The sequence below is a fragment of the Mytilus galloprovincialis genome, chromosome 8 (genome assembly GCF_965363235.1).
Source record: "Mytilus galloprovincialis chromosome 8, xbMytGall1.hap1.1, whole genome shotgun sequence".
In the NCBI taxonomy this organism is placed as follows: domain Eukaryota; kingdom Metazoa; phylum Mollusca; class Bivalvia; order Mytilida; family Mytilidae; genus Mytilus; species Mytilus galloprovincialis.
In genome coordinates this window covers 34,547,794-34,570,500 of record NC_134845.1, presented here as the reverse complement: position 1 = coordinate 34,570,500, position 22,707 = coordinate 34,547,794, and the positions used below count along the sequence as shown (strand labels likewise).

At 32.5% G+C, this 22,707-nt stretch overlaps 1 protein-coding gene and 1 long non-coding RNA gene across 2 annotated transcripts in view; both read right to left on the bottom strand.

Annotated features, from left to right (window-relative positions):
• The window catches only part of LOC143085634 (uncharacterized), a 29,311-nt gene that overhangs the window by 5,261 nt on the left and 1,343 nt on the right, over positions 1–22,707 (bottom strand). The window lies entirely within an intron of this gene.
• On the bottom strand, positions 9,393–21,998 carry LOC143085635 (uncharacterized). Its single transcript, XR_012981393.1, has 2 exons — positions 21,792–21,998; positions 9,393–12,129 (listed from the first exon to the last, which is right to left on the bottom strand). It is a non-coding gene; the product is annotated as an uncharacterized LOC143085635 (long non-coding RNA).

Here is a 22,707-nt window from a genome sequence, read left to right as displayed (position 1 = left end):
CAAAAGTCGATTTTGTATGCAAATTAGTTCACACAATCCAAACTAAACTAATTTGCATACAAAATTGACTTTTGTCGCCCAATTTTCAAATAAGGTAACAAAAGTCAAGTCTGTGTAACAAAAATGAATTTTGTCATGACAAATGTGACTTTTGTCCACTGAAAGATAATTTTGTATGCCAAAATTTTGAATTAGTGGTATGCTACAAATTTTGTTAAACTGAACTCATTTTTGTTGAAAAAAAGTCTCTTTTGTCCGTACAAAATTGAATTTCGAGTACAAAACCACAAGAGTCCCATTCGGCGCCCCGTATGTCCACCTTGTGTATTATTTGTTTTAAACCTTAATTGACGTTTCGTATAAATGATAATTTTCATCCATTTTGATGATTTAATTGGTGAAAAAATACGAAGATATGGTGTAAATGGCAATGCATGAGACAGCTATATATCCACCAGAGATAAAACGAAGTGGTAGTAAGCATTTATAAGTCAAGCACAAACCTACAACAATCAGAAAAACTCATAATCTGCTACAAAACACCACGAAATGATAATTTGAAACAATTTAAATGCAAAACTAACGGCCTGATTTAAACAAAACAATTTACAAAAGCAAATATCAGAGACATGAACCAGCGAAAACCTCTGTACTAAAGGTTCCTGTATTTTTACAGACTTGTAAAAATGAGTTGGGGTAGGAATAATGTTGAGGGCTAAACCTACCCTAACCTGGGACATTGGTGCTGCAGCACAACATAAGAAAAAATTGTTATTGCTTAACTCAAAAAAATCAGTGCAAGGCACAAAAATAACTAACACAAAAAAAAAAACCCAAATAGACGAAAGGCATTGTAATAAGTGTACTCACAGAGATTGATAGTTAGTCAAAAGCCAATTACGACTAAATTAAATTTTCTTTTTAGACTCACGTACACTACATACATATACATGTATATCTGTTATATGTATTTATTCAGCTAGTTGTTATATTCATTTCACGAAATGTTAATAAAAATATCAAAACTTGTATTCTAGAAAAAAAACGTCTGAGTAAAAGTTATCTTCATTAATAATATTTCGTAAAATTCGTTGATGAAAAGAACGGTTTCGAATATTGCTAAACATTGAACCCCTTGTAAGGTTCAAATGATACTTAGAATTTTTATGTCATGTGTAAAATCTTGCTAAGTCGAAACTTATTATTTGTATTTCCTTGTAAAATTTTATACATTATAAAATAATATTTAATCGAAATGATAACATTAGAGAACACGTAACTTTTACCATCACTACAAACCATTAAAGTCTGAAATGGCCTATATCTGTACTCGACTGTACTGATTTTTACTCGACCAGTCTGAATTTGTCTGACTTTTACTTGACATTACTCGACCCCAGTCTGAACCATACTTGACTGTACTGAATCGTACTTGACCCTTATCTTTGCCATTGAAAATAGTCTGAACTATTACTCGACCAGTCTGAAACAGTCTTAACCCATTCTCGACATGTACTCGACCTATTTTTCCAGTCTAAACCATACTTAACCAAAGGTCTGAACAATACTCGACCAGTCTGAACCATACTAGACCAAAAAAACTCTACTTTTTTAACTGTTAAAATAAATTTCGTTTTAACTGACATATATATCAACAGCCAACAAAATTTATAAAAAATATATATTATATTTAGGATAAAAAAAATATATTATATATAACTTATATCAAAAAGGGATAAAATTAAATAAATAAATAAAATTGTTTTTCTGATTAGTGGTGAAATATAAAGTATAACCTCTGCTTGGGGGCAAACTCATAAATAAGATCACACCTGGTCAGAGGTATTAAATTCTAAATAACATTGATTCAAAATTGCAACATCCTGTTTAAATTAAATAACAAGGCCTTTCGAATATACATGTATGTACTAGATAAGTAATACACGAATTTAAGAAAATAGGGCTTTCTTTTTACCTGTAAAACACACATGTACTGAGGTAATTAGAACATATTAAAGTGCATGTTAATTTAACAAAAAAAAATACTTAAATTGAAATTTTTTTTACTGTTACTTTGGAATACATTTCCTTTTTTAAAAAGGTTATCAAGGATTGCTATGGAAATTCTATTATCTTGATTAGATTAACTTCTTGGTTTAATAAAACAAAACAATTAAGCTCTCATTTTTTTAAATTTATTAAGTTGTTTTATATACTATTTTATATATATATATATCTTAATAAAAAACATTCACTGTATTATTACCTGAACTCAACTGACACCATAAATCTATACTAGGCTTAAGTTAATGGTGAAAATAGTCCAGTTACCATAAAATACTTCCAAAATATTCATAACATTTTGAATAATATTGAAAATATTAGTTACAATTCATTTTTTTAGATTATTTGATCAGCTTGTTTTATTTATATTTTAAAAGCTGATACATATTATTATGTAAGTGTTGATTAATATTGAGTTGAAGTTATATTATGATTGATTATTGTGAAATTTTAATTTCAATACTGTATTGAATACATTTTTAATTTCAAGTTGTTGTTCAAATTTCATTTTTATTAAAAAAAAATCCTAAATTGATAAAATTCAGTTGATAGACACAAAGAATAGGTCTAGGTTGGTTAAGACTAGGTCGAGTATGGTTCAGACTAGGTCGAGTATGGTTCAGACTAGGTCGAGTACGGTTCAGACTAGGTCGAGTACGGTTCAGACTAGGTCAAGTACGGTTCAGACTCGTATAAAATGGTTAAGTACTGGTCAAGTACACATTCAGACTGTTAAGTATGGTTCAGACTACAGTCGAGTATTATCAAGTAAACCTCAGACGAATTCAGACTGGTCGAGTAAAAATCAGTACAGTCGAGTACAGATATAGGCCATTTCAGACTTTTAATGGTTTGTAGTGCATGTTAATATAATTTCTACTTTTCTACACATCTCAAATGGTATATTTACCTACTACACGTCTTAAACTGACACAGATTACGTAACGAAGTCATCTTTGACCTTATACGAATTAACTTACACACTTCAAAATTCTTAAGTACCTTTATCCTGTACAATTTAAATGCGTTACAGTGTGCTTCTGTTAAACTTATTCTGCAGAAACAAAATATGTTTCAATCATTCTTTTTTTTACTTTTCGTGAAGATAAAACTAGTCCTAAATTCATTTGCTATTGAATTCTCTTTCATTTTATTGTAATGCAAAGAACATTGTATTTTGTGTTTTATTTTCTCGGTTTCAGTGAGGAAAACCATGTTATTCACCTAAATTATATATATCAATAATACAGGATATAAAATAGGCGAAAGATACAAAAATGATTTTCTAAACTAATAAATGAAAGACCCGCACAACACAAAACTTGGGTGAAGAGGGTTGGGGTTGGGGGGCATGAATGGAGGACCAGAAGGTGGTCCTCTACTGGGTTGCATATGTGGAGGCATTCCAGACTGCATCAGAGATGAAATAGGAGGAACAGGTGTGGTCTGCATTAAAGATGCAATAGATGTAGGGTCTGGTCCAGACTGCATCAATAGTGGGGGACCGCCCCCAGACGGGGGTACCATTTGGTCCGAAGGTATACACAGATTCTGCTCTACTATTAACACATGTTTTGTAGTTAAGGACGATTCACACAAATCTGTAGTCATCTGTGGCACCACAGATATTCATAAATGGTCAATCGGATCGTGATGGCGTCCGTCAAACTTTCGAAGGATGATATGCTGATTAATTAGTTTTCTTGTAAACAACAACTTTCTATCAAGAAAATATGTTCGGAAACGAAAGATCTAGAGTATTGCATCATCTTTGAAATAAGTACTCCATATATAGATTTCATTTACATAAATATGTAAAGCTTACAATTGGAAAGCTGAAATGTTTTCATTTTGTCGTAAAGTTAATTTTTACGACCATTATCATCAATTTCCAAATTAAATTCAAGATATGTCGCAGACTTAAGTACATGTATCTCTGGTATTCTTTATTTCTATTTTGTTGAAAAAGAATAAATGTTCATCGATTATCACTGACAAGAATTTCCTCGTAAATCTATACATTTTCTATTTTCAATGAATACAGATGTGGAGATTTACCAACATGATTCAGTATAGTTGATGAAAAACAATTAGATTCTACAGGTTTAATATCTCATTTTAGAGGATACTTACCAATACTATAATACTATTTGTTCAATAAGTATGCTTTGTAAGTCTTAACATTATTGACAACTATATACAACATCTTGTTTTAGGGTTTTTGTAAGAGATAATTAAACATTATCGTGTTAGAAAATATGGCAAAGAAATTGTCAGAGTGAACAAATAATTAAATGGGATCGTTATTCAAATGCAATTTATAAAAAAAAAAACTATTAGTTTTCTCGTTTGAATTGTTTTACATTTTGTTATCGGGGCCTTTTATGGCTGACTATGCGGTATGGGCTTTGCTCATTGTTGAAGGCCGTACGGTGACCTATAGTTGTTAATGTTTGTGTCATTTTGGTCTTTTGTGGATAGTTGTCTCATTGGCAATCATACCACATCTTCTTTTTTATACTAATAAAGAAAAGAAAATACCGAACTCCGAGGAAAAGGCAAAAGGCAAAATCAAAATCCCAAACGAATGAATAACAATTGTCATATACCTGACGTGGTACAAGCATCATTTTCTTATGTAAAGAACGGAGTATTAAACCTGGTTAGTTTAGCTAGCTAAACATCCTTTATAAGTAAGCACTTCCACTGTTATTCATCTGACTCTAATCTGAATCATTAATCAGATAGGAGAGAGACGAAACAAAATTAATGCGTAATAGACACTTTTGAAAAATATACAAACATAAGGAAATAAAAAGATTAACAAGGAAATGTGTTTTGTAGTTTTGTTGTGAGAAAAAAATAAAAATAAAAAAATTCCTCCATAAACAATTAAAGAAATATGTATCGATTTCTAAAAATGATTCAATATTACTTACTGCACTTATTTCAACTTTACGATAGAACAAAGAGGATATGGATTATTTATCCATGACACAAAATCAGAAAATGCACAGAAAAAACCACAAAAAGCAGAGGAACAACGCTTTTATCGTTGTTCTTCATCTCTTAGATGATGCATTCAACACGGCTTGAAATGGTCCCACCTCACTGCAAGCAAAAGACAGCCCTTAGCACCCGTTTTAGAGGAATTATTTACCAACAGGCGACCATAACACGACTGTGAGTTAAATTTACAAGTTTAGTTCAGAGGAATACTCGAACAATCAGTTATATAAAAAGGATACCTCATGTAAGATTATTTATTAAAACAATTGCCAAAACGAAAATTTCTTTTTACAAAGTTAATACTATCTATATACAGAAAAAAAGAAATATATTCATGGGAAACTAGACATATTCAATTGGTCTTTATGAAAAGTTTACACGGTGAAATAGAAAGCAAGATGTTACTATTTCACGCCTAAGTATCTCCGATATTTTGCACTAGAAATCCAACCTTATAGTTTCTCAGTGAAATGTTTTTATTAAATAAATTGTGGACAACTCTAGTCAGCTCCAAAAATTGTCTATGGTATGGCAAATAGCTCCTGATTTCAGTAGTGCGTTTATAATAGATACTTATTTTAGCATATGTATATATGTGAAACATCATGAAAATAGTCTGCGTTGCTTAAAAGCTTACAATATTTATGAAAGTTAGGGACGACATCAAAAGATCGATGTAGGATAAAAAACTTAAATCAAATAGTTTGGGGTGGGGGGGGGGGGGGTGTGTTAAAATTCTGCAAAATTTGTATATCTAAAATCGATTTATACATATATCCCTAGTGGTAAATCTATTTTTCCCAAATTAAGTTATGAAGGGGGGGACCCCTATCGTGTGGTGTTCTAACCCCTATCTTGTGTGCACTCGACTCCAATCTAAATTGACTAGGATTGTCAGTTTTCCTATCAAAGGTCGGTGTTTTCTCCAGTCACTCCGGCTTCCTCCACTAATAAAAACAGGTCGCCTAAATGCGGTGCTTAAAAGTGGCGTTAAAACACCAAAACTCAAATCGAAGTACGGTCTTCAACACGGAGCCTATGCTCTCAACGAACAGTTAAAGTATGTATTTAATGAGTTGCTAAGATGATGATGATAGAAACTGCATTGATACAGCAGTCTTGATATTTATCACTACAAAACCAAATAATAATTAACACTGGCAATGTTCACCATTTAATAAAAAATTGTCAACAGCTTATCATTCCCGTAATAATTAACTAAACTACCAAGGTTAAATAAACGCCCAGCATCTTATGTTACATGTACTTACCGGTATTGATGTCTCAAGTTATACAATAGTCACTATTGTGGAGAACTCTTACAGCTATTCAAAATATATCTGACTTTCCTAAGTTTTATAAGATTCTTTTATATTGGTAAAACAGTATTAACTTGTACACATCTTCTCCGTGATTTCCGGAGGAAGACAAACTGAAGTGTGATTATAAACAGATAAACATAGATAATAAATTTTGTAATTGTGTTTCAATTATTCTTAGAAATATATAATTTTCAGTGAAACTGTCAAAAGCTTAATCCGCTGCTAAATTATATGGGATGGGATATGTAAAACTTATACTTCATTATGAAATTATTTGACAACTTGAAATTTATATTCATTTATTTTTTTCTAACTTTAACTGAAAACATTTACCATTAACACATACTGTTGAAAACAAGCAAATATTAGAATGTAGATTTATCAAAAATAAACAAAAAGATAAATCACAAATTTCAAAAAGAAAAGACAAAACATCGTAATTCGATTTCAACTTTAACTTGGTTTATCAATAGTAAACACCGATGTGCAGAAAAAAATGGAAACTTTCAATTGACAGAGGCAGAGCTTGTAAATTTTTTTATATCTTTTCTTTTGACTCAATTTTTGTGACGATAAAGAGGGCATCAAAAGCGCATCATTCATTGCAGTACTATCATAATATCAAGCAGAATGTAACAGAGAAAAAGATGACAGTTTATGCTTACAATTATATTAATATTAGGTATGTTAAACATGTATAGATTATGGACGTAGTTTAACTAGCAATATACATCTAAATATGATCTGCTCCAAATCTATTTTTAAAATGTGAAGTGGTTCGTCCTCCTACCTAGACTTACATATATCCGTAGATACACTAGGAAGTTAAACCCACAGAATAGCAATACACTTATTGTTTCTGTATCCTTATAAAACATAAAAATGTATATATTTCGTAATTTCTGATAGGGGTAAGGTCATTATATAATATAACCCCCTGAAAGAAATTGACGAGTTAGGCGAACGATAACCTAGTAATATTCAGGACAAACGAACAACGACACTGCACAAAATAAAAATAACGACAAAAAGACAAACAAAAATCTAATAGAAAAACTATAGACTGAACAACATGAACCTCGAGGAGTAAACAAGCTTGATCCCTTTTCCCGTTTAACTTAATATAACATTAAATCATATTTGGTTTTACTAATGACATTTAGTGTCAATGTTGGTAAATCTCAATGCGGACAGAGAAAAAAGCCGCAAATATAGATGTATATAAATTCATCATAGAATTGGATTTTATATTTGCGCCAGACGCGCGTTTCGTCTACAAAAGACTCCCCAGTGACATTCGAATCCAAAAATATGAAGGCCAAAGGTATATAGTTGAAGAGCATGGAGGACCAAAAATTACTAAAAGTTTTGTCAAATACAGCCAAGGTAATCTAGTCATGAGTTAAAAAAACACCTTAGTATTGTATCTGATTTGTAAATGTACAATAAGTCAGATGGAGTTTAATCATTTAATAGTAGCCAACGTTTTCAACTTTAGCTTCAAGTAATAAATCAAGTTATCTTTTTGAATAAATTATGATTTCTAAAGTACCGCTAAAAATTTTTCATCAGTGTTGTGCAATAAATTATTATAATGTGTACACTTCTGTCGGGCAGGGTTTTTATACTATAACCTCATATATTATGCTAATTTATTGTATAAACATGACAACACGACGGCTGCCACATGTGGAGCAGAATCTGCTTACCCTTCCGGAGCACATGAGATCACCCCAGTTTTTGGTGGGATTCGTGTTGCTTAGTTTTTAGTTTCAATGTTGTGTCATGTGTATTATCATTTGTCTGTTGGTCTTTTTCGTTTTTAGCCATGGTGTTGTCAGTTTATTTTCGATCTATGAGTTTGACTGTCCCTCTTGTATCTTTTCCCCTCTATTATTGGCAAGTTTAACTTTGTTATGATCATTATGTACATTTTTCATAAAGTATAAGCAATAAGGTCACTATATTTGGTTTATATAAACATTGTCAGATGTGCATGTTTGTCATGAAGAATTTTTTCACATAACCTTTTCATCTTCTTTTATTGTGTATTGTTCATTAACGTTACATTTTCATTGGTATGTCTATTTCCCTTATACTGTAAGAAATAGGTCATATCCTGATGGTTCATTGATAATGAGAAGTTATTGTATTCTTTGGTTAAGTTTCATAATCAAATAAGGAAAAACTAGTTTGTTCGTGTTTAACTATACACAAAACACTCATAAAGCCCGATGATTGTTTTCATGTGTACATGTTTAAATTATCCCCTCGCTCAATGAAGCAGTTGTGATACTGGTAATTATAAACGTTTGTTGTTCGTCCATCATAATCTTCTCCGATGAATCTTTTTAAACACAAACATAACAATTTCGACACCTTTGACACAATTTACATACATGTATGTAAATATTTGGCATCACACATAAACAAATGTCATATCACAAGGAACATGTACTAAGTTTCAAGTTGATTAGATATCAACTTCATCCAAAACTACCTTGACCAAACCCTTTAACCTGAAGCGGGACGTACGAACGGACGAACAGACACACGGACGGACGAACAAACGGACGGAACGACAAACGAACAGACGGATGAACGGACGCAAACACCAGCAATCTAGCGTTCTTCTGAATGAGATTTATTACACAAAGAAATGTAACATTCATAATGACACGAGGTCCCACAATAATACGTAGAGGTAAATAAAAGAAAAACCTCATAGAAATCGTGTTTTCATGATCCTAGCTAAAAAATGTCATTTTAAGTATTGAATACTTCTTTTTGTAATTTCATTGGGTTGTAAAAGCGCGTACCGTGCGCACATTTTTAGAATGAAGGGCTATTACGCTTCATACAAAATGTACTTCGGTCAACGCTTTTACACCCCAATGAATTTACAAAAAGAAGCATTCAATTCTTAAATGAGTACTCTTTGGTACATTTTTGTAACAAAACTTTGGTCGATTGTTTAACGAAGACACCAAGTTACAGTACTGTTCAACATCATATTTATTTCTGATTAATAACCCTCGTATTATATTACCTTTCCTGCATACAACAGGCGTAAGACAAATATTTTTACCAATCATTTATGATCGAAGTTTCCTTATTGAATTGAAAATTCTGTAAGGGTGCTTTTCATTCAATTCAACAAGTATTTGTAAAAGCGTAAATGGGTTCACTGACTTATTATATTTCTTAATCAATTTCTAAATTAAGTATATACAAATAATGTACAACCCCTTTGTTAACAAAGTAATTTGACCGCGGAATTAGCTGTTATGTAAACGAGAATCTAAACTTTTCTTCGTGTCCTTTTTCTACGACGTGTGTGAGATGCACGTGATCAATGTCTGTTTCATCTGACAGCATGGTTCTCCATGTTCCTTTAAGGTAGTCGTTACAATGAATTACTCCTCCGGGTACATACAGTGTATGACGTACAGGAAGTCGGAAGGCTGTTATGTGGAAGTCGCCATTGTCCACGAATTTTGCAAGAATGAAAAATCCCGAATCTTCAGACAAAGGACAGTCTAGATGTGAAAAATCATGTTTTTCAATCCCTGCCCCACCATTTGTAGCGGTTACGTACTTTTCCAAGTATCCGTTTTCATAAGTGAAATCCTGGATTCCGTGGCGGAAAAGCAAAGATATTTTTTCTTGCTGACTATCAGCAAAACTGCAACCATAATACCGCAAAAGTTCTGATGTGGCCTGTTCGGTTGGTACTTGTTTGTCAAATTCAAGTGGAAATATGATCTTTCCTGATTTTCCGGGTATTGTACTGGATAACCATTGTGTGTCTTTTACGACCTTATGCTTTGGTTCCAATGGAGGCAGGTCACTGAAGCAAGCAAGGTCAATCAAACTATACTCTCCTGGGACAATATCTGCTACCATTCCGTGTCCACCAGTCATAACAACAGAACCTGTTTGCCCAGCCCTTCGGAATGTAGCAAATTTATCCCATCGCTGTCTTATATAGGTTGCTAGTTCATCTGCTTCTGTGTCCTTATAGACTTTCTGAAGGCGGTCTTCAAAGTCGTTCAGAGATGAATCAGTGCCGCGTTCTATTTCTTCTTCTAATATTGGCACAAGAACCTCTGCTCCACTGCCTAAAACCAGCTTTTCAAAATCATTAAACGATATTTCGTCAGTAGTAATGTTAGCGAAAGACTTCAAAATTTTTGTCATTCTGGCAGACCTGTTTTTTTCCCAAACAAACTCCGTAAATTCCCGGAAGTTCAGTGTTCCTGATCCATCACGATCAGCCTCCAAAAATGCTTTTCGCATTGCATTTACGCATTCGGCAGTTTCCGTTTCGTTCATGATATGCACACAAAAGTAGTTTTGGAATTGTTCAAAGGTTATCTGTTCACTTTTATTTGTATCTACAGATTTGAAAACTAGATTGCTTTCTTTTTCTGACATGTTTAATCCAAGACCCTTTAAGAAGTTTGCAAATTCTAACTTATCCAGCAATCCGTTTCCGTTCGTGTCAATTTTCATAAACATCGCTTTTATCTTTTCTGCACTCTCTTTTTCCAAGGAAGGACGCTTTAGGTGTACCTTGTCTTTTGTCTTTTCTGATGTTAATGGTTTTACTACATTTTTGGATGTGTCATCGAAAAATTGCTTTTTAGACTGCCTCTCGGCCCGGAGCTTTGTTTTATTTAGAGCTGATTCGATATCTTCTACTTGTTTATTTGTCCCATCTTTCCTTTCCCTTGCTGCCATACTTTTCAAATGCCTTTCCTTAAGAAGTTTTTGAACAGGTGTTGTATTATCTCTCAAGCACTGAATTATTTCCTCTAGGTCAGATAACCATGCTCGTTTCTCATTCTCGTCATCGACAGCAATTTCCATTTCTAACACTGGAACATTTGCAAGCCTAAACCTTCCTTGCAGATTTTTAACTACACCACTGTACCCAACAAGGCTTTCTAGTTTAGTATTCTTAGTAAACGTAAATTCGCCTTTTTGATTGGAATCAGCTTTTGTTGGAACTCTTGTTGAAGCTTTAACATCCGTACCATAGTATCGAAGATACTGAGGTGTCAAAACACACCAACGTTTTACCCAATTTGTCCAATTTGCCTGCTTCTTAGTACGTTTGTATACTTTGCTTTTCTTCATCACTTCTACAACCAACCACATATAGAGATCGTTGATACATGTGTTTATTTGTTGCTGTGATGTGTCGGAAAAAGCAAAATCCTCCATAATAGATAACATTTCTTGGAAAGTAAATTTGTCTTCTCTAAAGGCATCATCTGAAGACTTGAGATTATGTCCTAGATTAGACAGCACTTTCTCTAAAAGCCAGCTTGCCTCCTCTCGGAAGACCACAGGCGGGTATGTATCTTCCTTAACCAGGCGATTAGAAATGCGCCATAGTTTATAAACGTCTCCTGTCTCTAGTTTACTTTTCAGGCCAGACTTCAAGTTGTTCCAACTCATTTCTTCCAAATCACTGCAAGTTTTGGAATAGGCAACCCCATTTTCCCGCAGATGTTTTTTTACGTACTCTTTGAAATCATTGAACTTAACATTTGCCCCTGAAAACGTGTCGGAATATTTTCGTTCAGAAAAGTGGATTGATTCGTATTGAGCAGCATGTGTAAGAAACAATTTCATAGCATCTTTGTTCATGTTTACACTGTTGAGACGATCTAGGGCATATATAGCTTGCCAAACACAGGTTAGCTGTTCCCCTGGCATTTTTTACCTGTAAAACAAGTTTAAAAGAAAGTTTTAAACACAAACCAAATGACAACAACTTGTAGAGAGGAAAAAAAAAACAATACTGTATATATAACATGCGTCTGTATCCTTTTCTGGATTTTCCTTCATCATGAATGCTCAACGCCACATATATAAAAAACAATAATGTATAAAACTAAAACAGTTGGAGAGCTATATGACGGAACAGATCTCAAACAAATGGCCAAAACCATCGAATGTTATCTTTGCCTGAGAGAGTTAGTTTCCTATTTTTTTCTGATTTTTAATTCAAAAAATGAATATTCTGAAAGATTTGTTATCAATAACATAACTATAGTACCGAAGCACTGACTACTAAGTTGATTATACCCTTGGGGACTGAAAATCCACCACCATCTGTATCGATCCAGTCATGGATGGAGAGTTGTCTCATTGGCACTCACACCACATCTTCCTATATCTATATCAAAAGATGATAAAAACACAAACATTGTATGCGTCTGAAGCTCTTTTCTGGACTGAGACGCCAAGGGACTCTTGAAGCCGATCGGTCATAATATTTGAATAATATGAAAATGTGTGTCAATTTTGTAGTTTGTTTAGTACCTAAGTATGTCTGTTTAAAAAGGTAGACCAACTTGAAACACACTACTAAGTGATATAAAAATTAAAAAAACAAAAATACTAAACTCCGAGGAAAATTCAAAATGGAAAGTCCCTAATCAAATGGCAATATCAAATGATAAAACACATCAAACGAATGGACAACAACTGGCATATTCCTGACTTGGTACAGGCATTTTCACTCACTGATATGTTTATGTCAATCATTGTCACAAATATATTCCAAGGGTCTGAATAACACGGATTGTTTTAATTCCATTTCGTATAAATGACGATTATATATATTTATATTAACTATTCCACAATTTCATATTACCGCTATTACTCAAGCTCTAATTTCGCAAACTAGTATAAGTTAATGGAACAGACATAGATAATACCAAATGAAAAGAGATTTAAATCAAGGTGTCTGAAATAATTGTATTGGCAGAGTTATTAACTAAGACTTATAATTGAATAGATTATAAAAATGGCCAACGTTTAAATCATATGCTGTAGTTTTCATTGACAAAATATGATCACATTTTATGATTCTTATGGAAAATTACTCCTAAGAATAAAGTTTCTATTGATGTTCAGACATACTAAGTTCACCTTGCATATTTTTTTTTTATCCTAATAGTGTTTCATATACATTATAATTTTTAGCACGATACATTTTGCGTAGTATAATTCAGTAATAAAAAGGAGTGCTTTAAAATTTAACAGGTATGAAAAGATGTTTAACAATATGTACTAAACAATATCTATATCTCGTATATTTAATCTGCTTCTTTTGTATCAAAGATTAAAGATAATTCTTGGTATGCGTTGTTGAAACGTATTGAAATCATACCAAACCGAATATGTTTCCTTGTAAATATGTATAAATTGTGCATTTTGCTACAAATCTTAAATAATATTTTATCTGATACACACGTTAAGTGACACTTTGAAAAATTATACTTCCTTATACATTATGTAACATTATTTAACGGTGTCAAGTTTGATCTAAAATAACTTATTTTATACTGTTCATGATTCATGTACAAAACAAATACCGGTATGATAAATAGCAACACACGAAAATGATAATGTCATTTGGTCCCTGGTGGAGAGTAACATTACCATAACTTGTAGTCGGAATACTTATAGAATATTGTTGTTTATCTCAACTAGATTGATTTTCTCGCTTGAGCCAGTACGGCGAATCGAGATGTGTTGACTAATGATAATCTGTTTATCACTATTTTACCTATGTCGACGTACGTGTCAATTTCATAAGCATCTTAGTTTCTAGCGATAATGTCCCACCTCAAGCGAGTAGCATGATATGAAAAATTATCACAAAAAAAGATCAAAGGAAAAATACAAAAAATAACGATAAGAATGCTTACTAATAAAATGTAATTACTTTGCAATGTAATCGATTACAGTTGATTACGAATACCCTATGTATTAAATAGGGTTCAGCTATTGAACTAATGTTCTTATTGGTAAAAGAAAAGATATACCTTCGATAAGTTTAGAGCAGGATCTACTTATTGTTCTAAAGCACCTGAAATTTGCATTGACCGCATTATATGTGTCCTATGGCACACTTCTGTTATTAACTCCAATTTTAGTGAACACAACATTTTTTTGTATCTACAGTGCCTCTCAATAGCATAAAACATCAATGTCCGGAAAAAATATTGAATATTTTCAAATAATCATATACAAAATAATAATAACGACTGACACCTTTATGGGTATTGTATTCACATCATTTTATTTTAAATACCAAAGCTCAACAATTGAAGTACCGATTAACGCCTGTAAAACACACCTACATATATATATATATAATTATATATATAAGAGAGGGACGAAAGATACCAGAGGGATAGTCAAACTTATAGATTGAAAATAAAATGACAACACCATTGCTCAAAATGAAAAGACTAACAGACAATTAAATAGTACAGAAGACACAACATAGAAAACTAATGACTAAGCAGCACGAACCTAACCGAAAACTGGCGGTGATCTCAGGTGCTCCAGAAGATATATGTGTCAATATGTCCTTCAATGACTATAACAGTACTTAACTTTGACACTTTCATTACTTGTCACTTTCAATAACTGCAGACAGTGGTGTATTACAACAACATAAGACGAAACTGTAAAATGACTTGACTAGTCAGATTAACACGTAGCACAAACGCAACTAACGAAATAACTAGACAGCAAATACAGTTGATAGAAGCTAGTTCAATGCTAATTAAAAGTGTATTTAATTTGAGCAGTTAATTGAGCTCATGTAATCAATGGTATATAAAATACAAGATCAGATGCGTTAACTGTGAAAGAGACTCCTTCCATGCATGCGATACTGTCCATTCGAATCCGTACTCAAGACAAATTGCACAATTGAGAATTTGACATGATCGGTAAAATTACTGATCATTGACTGTTCTATGATCTATAGACTTAAAACTAGTGTTGTCAAATCGTACAGTTATGACTAACCGGTTACTCGGATAATCGTTCGACCGGTAGTTTAAGTTGATGTTTGAAGGCCTTACCTATTATAGTACTCTCCAATATTCGTTTTTATAATACGACGAATGAAAGTTTGTTCTTTTACATTGTATGTCTTCGCGAATTCCTGGTAAAGTTGAACAATACAGCCTATCTATACTATGGGGTTTGTAATAACTTTATATGAAAAATAAAAAAACCGTCAAATTGAAAATGTCTGAAAAACGATGATACTTTCATATTTTCTTGATGTCTCACAAAATAATGTGAAGTGTTTGAATTTGAACTGATTAAGCCTGCTACTCGTACCATCAAGTATGCATGTATTTTATTCACGTTGATTTGCACTTCACAATTTTAGAGTTGGCATTTCATTGAAATTTTGCCACATCATGTGCCTCGTATTATCGAGCCCATAACCTGTAAATTGTTTAGTTAAGACTTTATAATTCGAATAAATGCTTTACATTGTTATGTATTACATATGAGAATTTGAGTCAAATCGGTGAACATGGAGTTGACAGCTAGTGGTCCTTTAAGACCAACAATTTGGCAACGCTCCTTTCTGATTTATCATTCTAGTATGGAGCTGATTCAACCTTAACTTATAGATGAAAATCATACAATTTTAGTATAATTTTGTTCACACTTTTCCAGCCTTTCACAAAAAAAAAGTAATGTAGTATCAGTGCATAAATCTTATACAGTGCAAGTTGTAACAATTCAAGTTTCCGAGGTATATTTCCTCATGTTATTTCTCGTGTGACTTTTAATACAGTTATTCGTGTATGCTTATTAGGTCAAAAGAAATAACATATTTTAGCACTACAGAAGTAAAAATGAAATTAATTAATATTGTTGCTACCAAGGTTATTAAGTCGAATATGGCGTACTGAATTATAATCCTGGTACCTTTGATAACTATTCCTACCTTACAAAATTTTCATGATTATGTTTATAAATGTGTTGTGTTGTTTACACCCGAGATGACCGTGGGATCATTCCGATGTATTGTTATAGCCTAAATTTTGCACACGTAACTGTCGTGTTGGTATTGTAACCGATATATAAGGAAGTACACCACTAATTCATGGTCCCATTGCTTTCTATGTTAAATTCCTCCGTTTCAAGCAGGCACACCTCTTTTCTTTTAAGTTCAAATAAAGTGGCAATCATTGCATTTCAAAGCAACACTTTATGGTGTCTTGTACTGAAAAAATTAACATACCTTTAATGGCATATAAGAAAGAACTGGTTCCCGGAACTTCGGATGTACCAAAACAGGTACATCAGATCTGACAAACAGACAAAATGTACCCTCTTTTTAAAATTTGGTGCAGTGTTTTAAATATTCAAAATTAAAAGTCCAAAAGTAATCTACAATGATCACCAGTCCTTCAGCTTTCATTTGATACCAAAAATACCTAAATATTCTACATATTTTGAAAGTTACACTCATGCGTAGGAACTATTTTGTGTTAAATATGTACTATTTTCTGGTATGTGCTTTCTGGCCGGGCCCGAATTAGTGGTGTTACACCATAAACATGATAAATACTCGGATATTAAATAGTACAAACTAACATTCCTTATCGTTGTTATAAATACATGTCTTCAATGAATGCTGATAAAAATATATAGATTATTAGAATAGTAGAATAGAATGATATACAAATGGATGAAAATTATATATACATGTAACTGTTATATTAATATAATATATAGAACAACAAACCAGTGTAAATAATAGTTATTACTGTGAGGTTGAATTTCCTGTCATTTATTCATACTTTTCGCAGGAACCTGTCTCAGAAAAAAATATATCTTTGTACATATACCTCAGTTTTAGGTATAGAGATGTGATTTTTTTCTTTGATAAGTGATTTTGGCAATCCAAAAGAACTTGCGGTCATCCGATATTCAATACTTCAGTACTTGAATTTCTATATTCGATTGATAATATGTTCGAATAGTATAGTAGAAAATGTAAGTTCTTCAAGCTTTTTCGTTTTCTAAAGTGACAGTTTCTACTATGCAGAGTGAATGGCAAGCAAAACATTCAGTACATTAATTATCTAACGGTAAACATTATATAACTTACATGTGTCAAACCTAATGTAAAAATTAAGTGACGCTAAAAAATATTTCAAATGAACCTAACAACGTATGAACGAGAGAACGTGCAACATATCATGTGTAACTTACCTGTATTGAGGTTATAAAATGGTCACTATTGTATACAGTTAAAATTACATAATTACTAAATAAAGTATACCGGACACGTTTCAGTTGAACAGTATTCTTAAATACAGACAAACATATCAACTAGGTGATATGCGTTTATTTTCATATGTTGAGCTTCTGCTTTTGCCATTTGATAAGTGAATTTCTCTTGGAGTTCGGCATTTTTTGATATTTTCTTTTTATATCAATTCCCACCAGGAAAAGCCAATGACACACACAGTGCATATCCTGTTTCGTTAAGTAAAATCTTGTCTTTAACCTCCAAAGTTATAAGAATTTGGCTAATAGCCAAAGAGAGAAATCTCGACTGATTTGAGTTGAAGTCTGGTGAATATGTTGAATACATCTATCCCATCGGCCGTATAATAAACGATACGAACGATAGCATGGCTTAACTCCAGCTGCAAATTGACAATGTTTGTTATATGAGAATAAGGTTTTCAAATTTTAAACCTACCATTACAATGTAGCAACATTCGATAAACGCCTGCATATAAAGTATATATATATATATATATATATATATATATATATATATATATATATATATATATATATATATATATATATATATAGCAAAAGTAAATAAACACGGTGTACAGAATGTATATAATAATATTTTTAAATTTGCAAACTACATTTCACATCAAATAATAACAGTTCGTTAAAATATTGTCACTAGCGCTTTCATGCCTTCTGGCAATCTTCAGGCGACGTTTTAACAATGTCCTTGACGACACTGCCGTTGGTAACGTTTATTACGTTACAATAACGATAAGGGGAGATAAATCAAACGTGTTTAAGTAGATCCGTTTAATTTTGGCTGAAAGTCCTTTATTACGACTTATAAAGGACTTTCAGCCAAAATTAAACGGATCTACTTAAACACGTTTGATTTATCTCCCCTTATCGTTATTGTAACGTAATAAACGTTACCAACGGCAGTGTCGTCAAGGACATTGTTAAAACGTCGCCTGAAGATTGCCAGAAGGCATGAAAGCGCTAGTGACAATATTTTAACGAACTGTTATTATTTGATGTGAAATGTAGTTTGCAAATTTAAAAATATTATTATATATATATATATATACATTATAATTAATACAATATGCTTGAGTTTACGTTTTTTTCAAGTTTCTTTCCATGATACAGGGTTGTTGCTTACAAGGAGGCTAAAGAAGCAAGGATTCATCCCCAAAAAGTTATAACGAGATAGTTAATTGTTTTGAAGTATCTGTATCACAGATGACCAAGGATATTCTCCAATAGTCGTAACTAAAACCCCGTCCACTTTTCTTTGTGATATCGAATTTATACCTATCATATTCAACATAAAGGGTGCACGAATGGTGATCTGCTTATCCCTACTGATCACATGAAATCACCATGTTTTGGTTGCGGAGGGGAGCGTATTGCTCAGTCTTTAAGTTCGTCTTTGAATAAGATTTGGGGTCAATACATGTGTTTGTGTAAACATTGTCGATCTCATTATTATTTACAGGTATCATCGATTGATGTTGTACAATGCTGTTTTAATGTATTGTGCTTTATTCTTCAATAAACATAAAAGATATCTGATAGTTTATAGTTGTCAAATACCACGTAACGAAACTACATTGATAAAATAACAGCATATGACTAGTATATTAATTAGATTATCTGTCATCAAATGTTAGACGATTCCCTTTGTGACTTTTTTTAAATATCATGGGTACCATTACAGTGATGAAATGCCACTCAGTATGATACTGAGTGGCATTTCATCCCTTATTTCTACAACCTTGGATTCCTGTTATGGTCTAGGAAGAAGACAGCGTTCATTTTCTATTTAAAAAATTTAGAGGCAAAAATACAAAATCATACCCCTAACTGTGTATTGCTACCACGTATATCAAAGTTTTTAACGCCCATATAAAAAAATTGCAAATTAATTAAATTGTGTATTTTAATAATGCTTGAAATTTTAATTCTGATATGGAAATATTGTTTACGTAAAAAAAGATTGATTGATTTATTGATTGTTGAATGCTTAACGTCTAGTAGTTTTAACATTGTCCTGAAATATTTCCAATGAACTGTATTTTCTTGGCACTTGAATCTGCTCCTTATTAAGATTGAATTATATCGACTAAACTTAACTGCTCCATTATTAAATCATTGACTATATTCAAATTGTAAGTAATCAATTTCATGTTCATCAATATGGTCGAAGTACTATAAGACAATAACAATCAAAACCAAGGAGTAAACAAAGACTCACAAAACCAAAGGACATTTACATCAACAGTTATCATTAATAATTAAAAAACAATACGAACTTCACTAAAAACCGGGAGTGAAATCAGGTGCTCCGGAAGGATAAGCATTTCCTGCACCGTATACGTCACCCGTCGTGTTATTTCTTTGTTCAGTTCGGTAATGATGGAAGGTTATTATGACTGAGGAAGAATATCAGATATGATTTCTGACATACTTTTGTCATAATGGCCAATCAGCTCATGATGGTGACCGTAAAATTTCATGAGTGTGACCTCAATTTGATTGATTCATAGCCCTGTCTTACCAACTTTTGAGAAAGTAGTATTCCTCGTTCAACAAAATCAACGTACTTTGAGCTAGCTCTAGAGTAACGTATCAATTGAGACACATATACTCCATATGCTGGTGCTGCTGGGATGTTGCTACACAGAAATGGAAAGTTGACTATAGGAAAATTAAAATCATCGCGTTTGTAAAATATAAAATATGAAGGCATACACTGCAGGTATGGGTAAGGTCACCCATTGAAAGGAAAGATCATAACTCAATCCTATGTCATAGATGCAAGACACAGATACATTGACGAATATAATGATTCGTATAAAAAAGAAGATGTGGTATGATTGCCAATGAGACAACTCTCCACAAGAGACCAAAATGACACATAAATTAACAACTATAGGTCACCGTACGGCCTTCAATAATGTACAAAGCCCATACCTCATAGTCAGCTATAAAAGGCTCCAAAATGTCATGTCCATGTTAAATAGCAACACACGTATTGCTCCATTTTCTATAAAACACACACTTGCACCTGTTTTGGTAAATTGAGATGAGGATTAGGTCATTATACATTACACAATTATGAATGATATTTAAGTTTTAGGCAGAAGATACAAAAAGAACTTTTAAGTCTAAGACAAAGGAACACGGTGATTCCAAACAACGAAAAACGAACAATATAAGAACAGCAAACACAACTTAGAAAAAACGATATGAGCAAGTCGAACTCAACTTAAAGTCAGATCGTTAATATACAATCATTAATTAAACATTTACTCGCTTTACAGACTTCAAATCTATACAAGTGATGATAGGTCACCGAACGGCCTTCAACAATGAAAGAAAATCGCATACCGTTTTGTCGGATCAAAAACGGAACCGAGATAAAAAAAAAAAAATGAAGAATCAATTGAAATTAAAAAAAGACCAACTGTAATATCAATTACATTACAATTGAATAAAAACCAATATGACATACATGAACCAACGACAACCACTAAGTTTCAGGCTCCTGACAGACATAAAGAGAATGAAGCAGGGTTCAACAAATCTTTAAGAGCTTAATCCTTTCCTTACTTTGACAGTGGCGTTTCAGCTCAACATAAATACAAACAGTCAAAATCAGTTTTCAAATGGTACAACTCAATACGTCAATACAAAGTACACAATAAAACCCACACAAATTAATACGAAGTAACAACGATTAAAGGCCTCAAAGATCATTTTCAAAATAGTTATAGATCTTGGGCAGAGTTTTGTTATTACGATATGAATTATTGTGATGTTCATATTTTACAATATTTCTCAAAACAATAAAACTGAACAAAATATTCAACTCCTTAATTTTGAAATAATAGCCACTAACGGTTAACATTGTATTGGTAAACCGCTTTACAACAATACTAAACGTATAAAAACTTAAATAAAATTGAGAATAGAAATGGAGAATGTGTCAAAGAGACAACAACTCGGTCATAGAGCAGACAACAGCCGAAGGCCATCAATGGCTCTTCAATGCAGTGAGAAACTCCCACGGCCACACCTGGAGTAGTCCTTCAGCTGGCACTCAACAAATATGTTACTAGTTCAATGACAGTGGACGGCATACTAAACTCCGAATTGTACACAAGAAACTGAAATTAAAAATCATACTAGACTAACAAAGACTGAACGCCACAGCTTTCTTATTTAAGAAAATAAAACTACATAGTGAAATTATAGGGTTCTTAGTGCAACATCTCATATTTCACTTACCTGTATTAACAATACTGGTGATTTCCAATAGTTAACTTATGAGAATAATATGAATGTGTATATGGCTCTTGTCAACTTTATAAAAGTGTACACTTGCAATCCAGGACGCCTTTAAACAATAAACTAATCGGTGAGTCCCGGACGGTTTTCTTATAAATTGTATGTAATTATGCATTTCTTACTAATACTTTTAAATTCGTGGTAAAACATCACGCTATCAAATTACACAACTATTCATAACAAGTGTCTTAGTGGTTTTTTTTAAGTTTCCGGATATTGTTTTTTTCTTTCTTTTGCGTGTTATGCTCTTTTTAATAATGTTGATTACATTTGTACTTTTCTTTCACTTGTAATTGTCTACAATAATAAATCTCGATGAAACGATTAATTTACTTTCATTAGACAAACCCTACCAAAATGAGATCACTCTGATCTACATCTTAAGATAAATTGACCTTGGTTATTTAAATTTGAAACTAACACCTCAAACACAAAATGAAATACAAACCCGTATGTAAGTTTACAAAAACTTCATTATCTCAAAATTTGGGTTCTTGACTGATCCACTGTTATGAAAACTATCATAACTACCGCAAATTCACATTTGGTCAACCTAATATCCTACTTTTCTGCTTTTGGTTAAAGTTGATTTTAAAGTACAATGGTGCGACCCGATGGACGATTTGGGCATTTTCCAAATCAATTGCAGTTACTGTGGGTTCATTAACATTTGTTGGATAAAAATTTTCTTAAATTTGGTGGGAAGAGGAGAACCACGAACAAATATTTAACGAAATGCAAATTTTCTGAAGATACAGATAATGTACTGATTAATAAATTTAAAGATAATCTGCTTCATATTAATTTCAATGGAAAAAGTGTCTACATTGTAATCAAATTTACATATCACCGTATA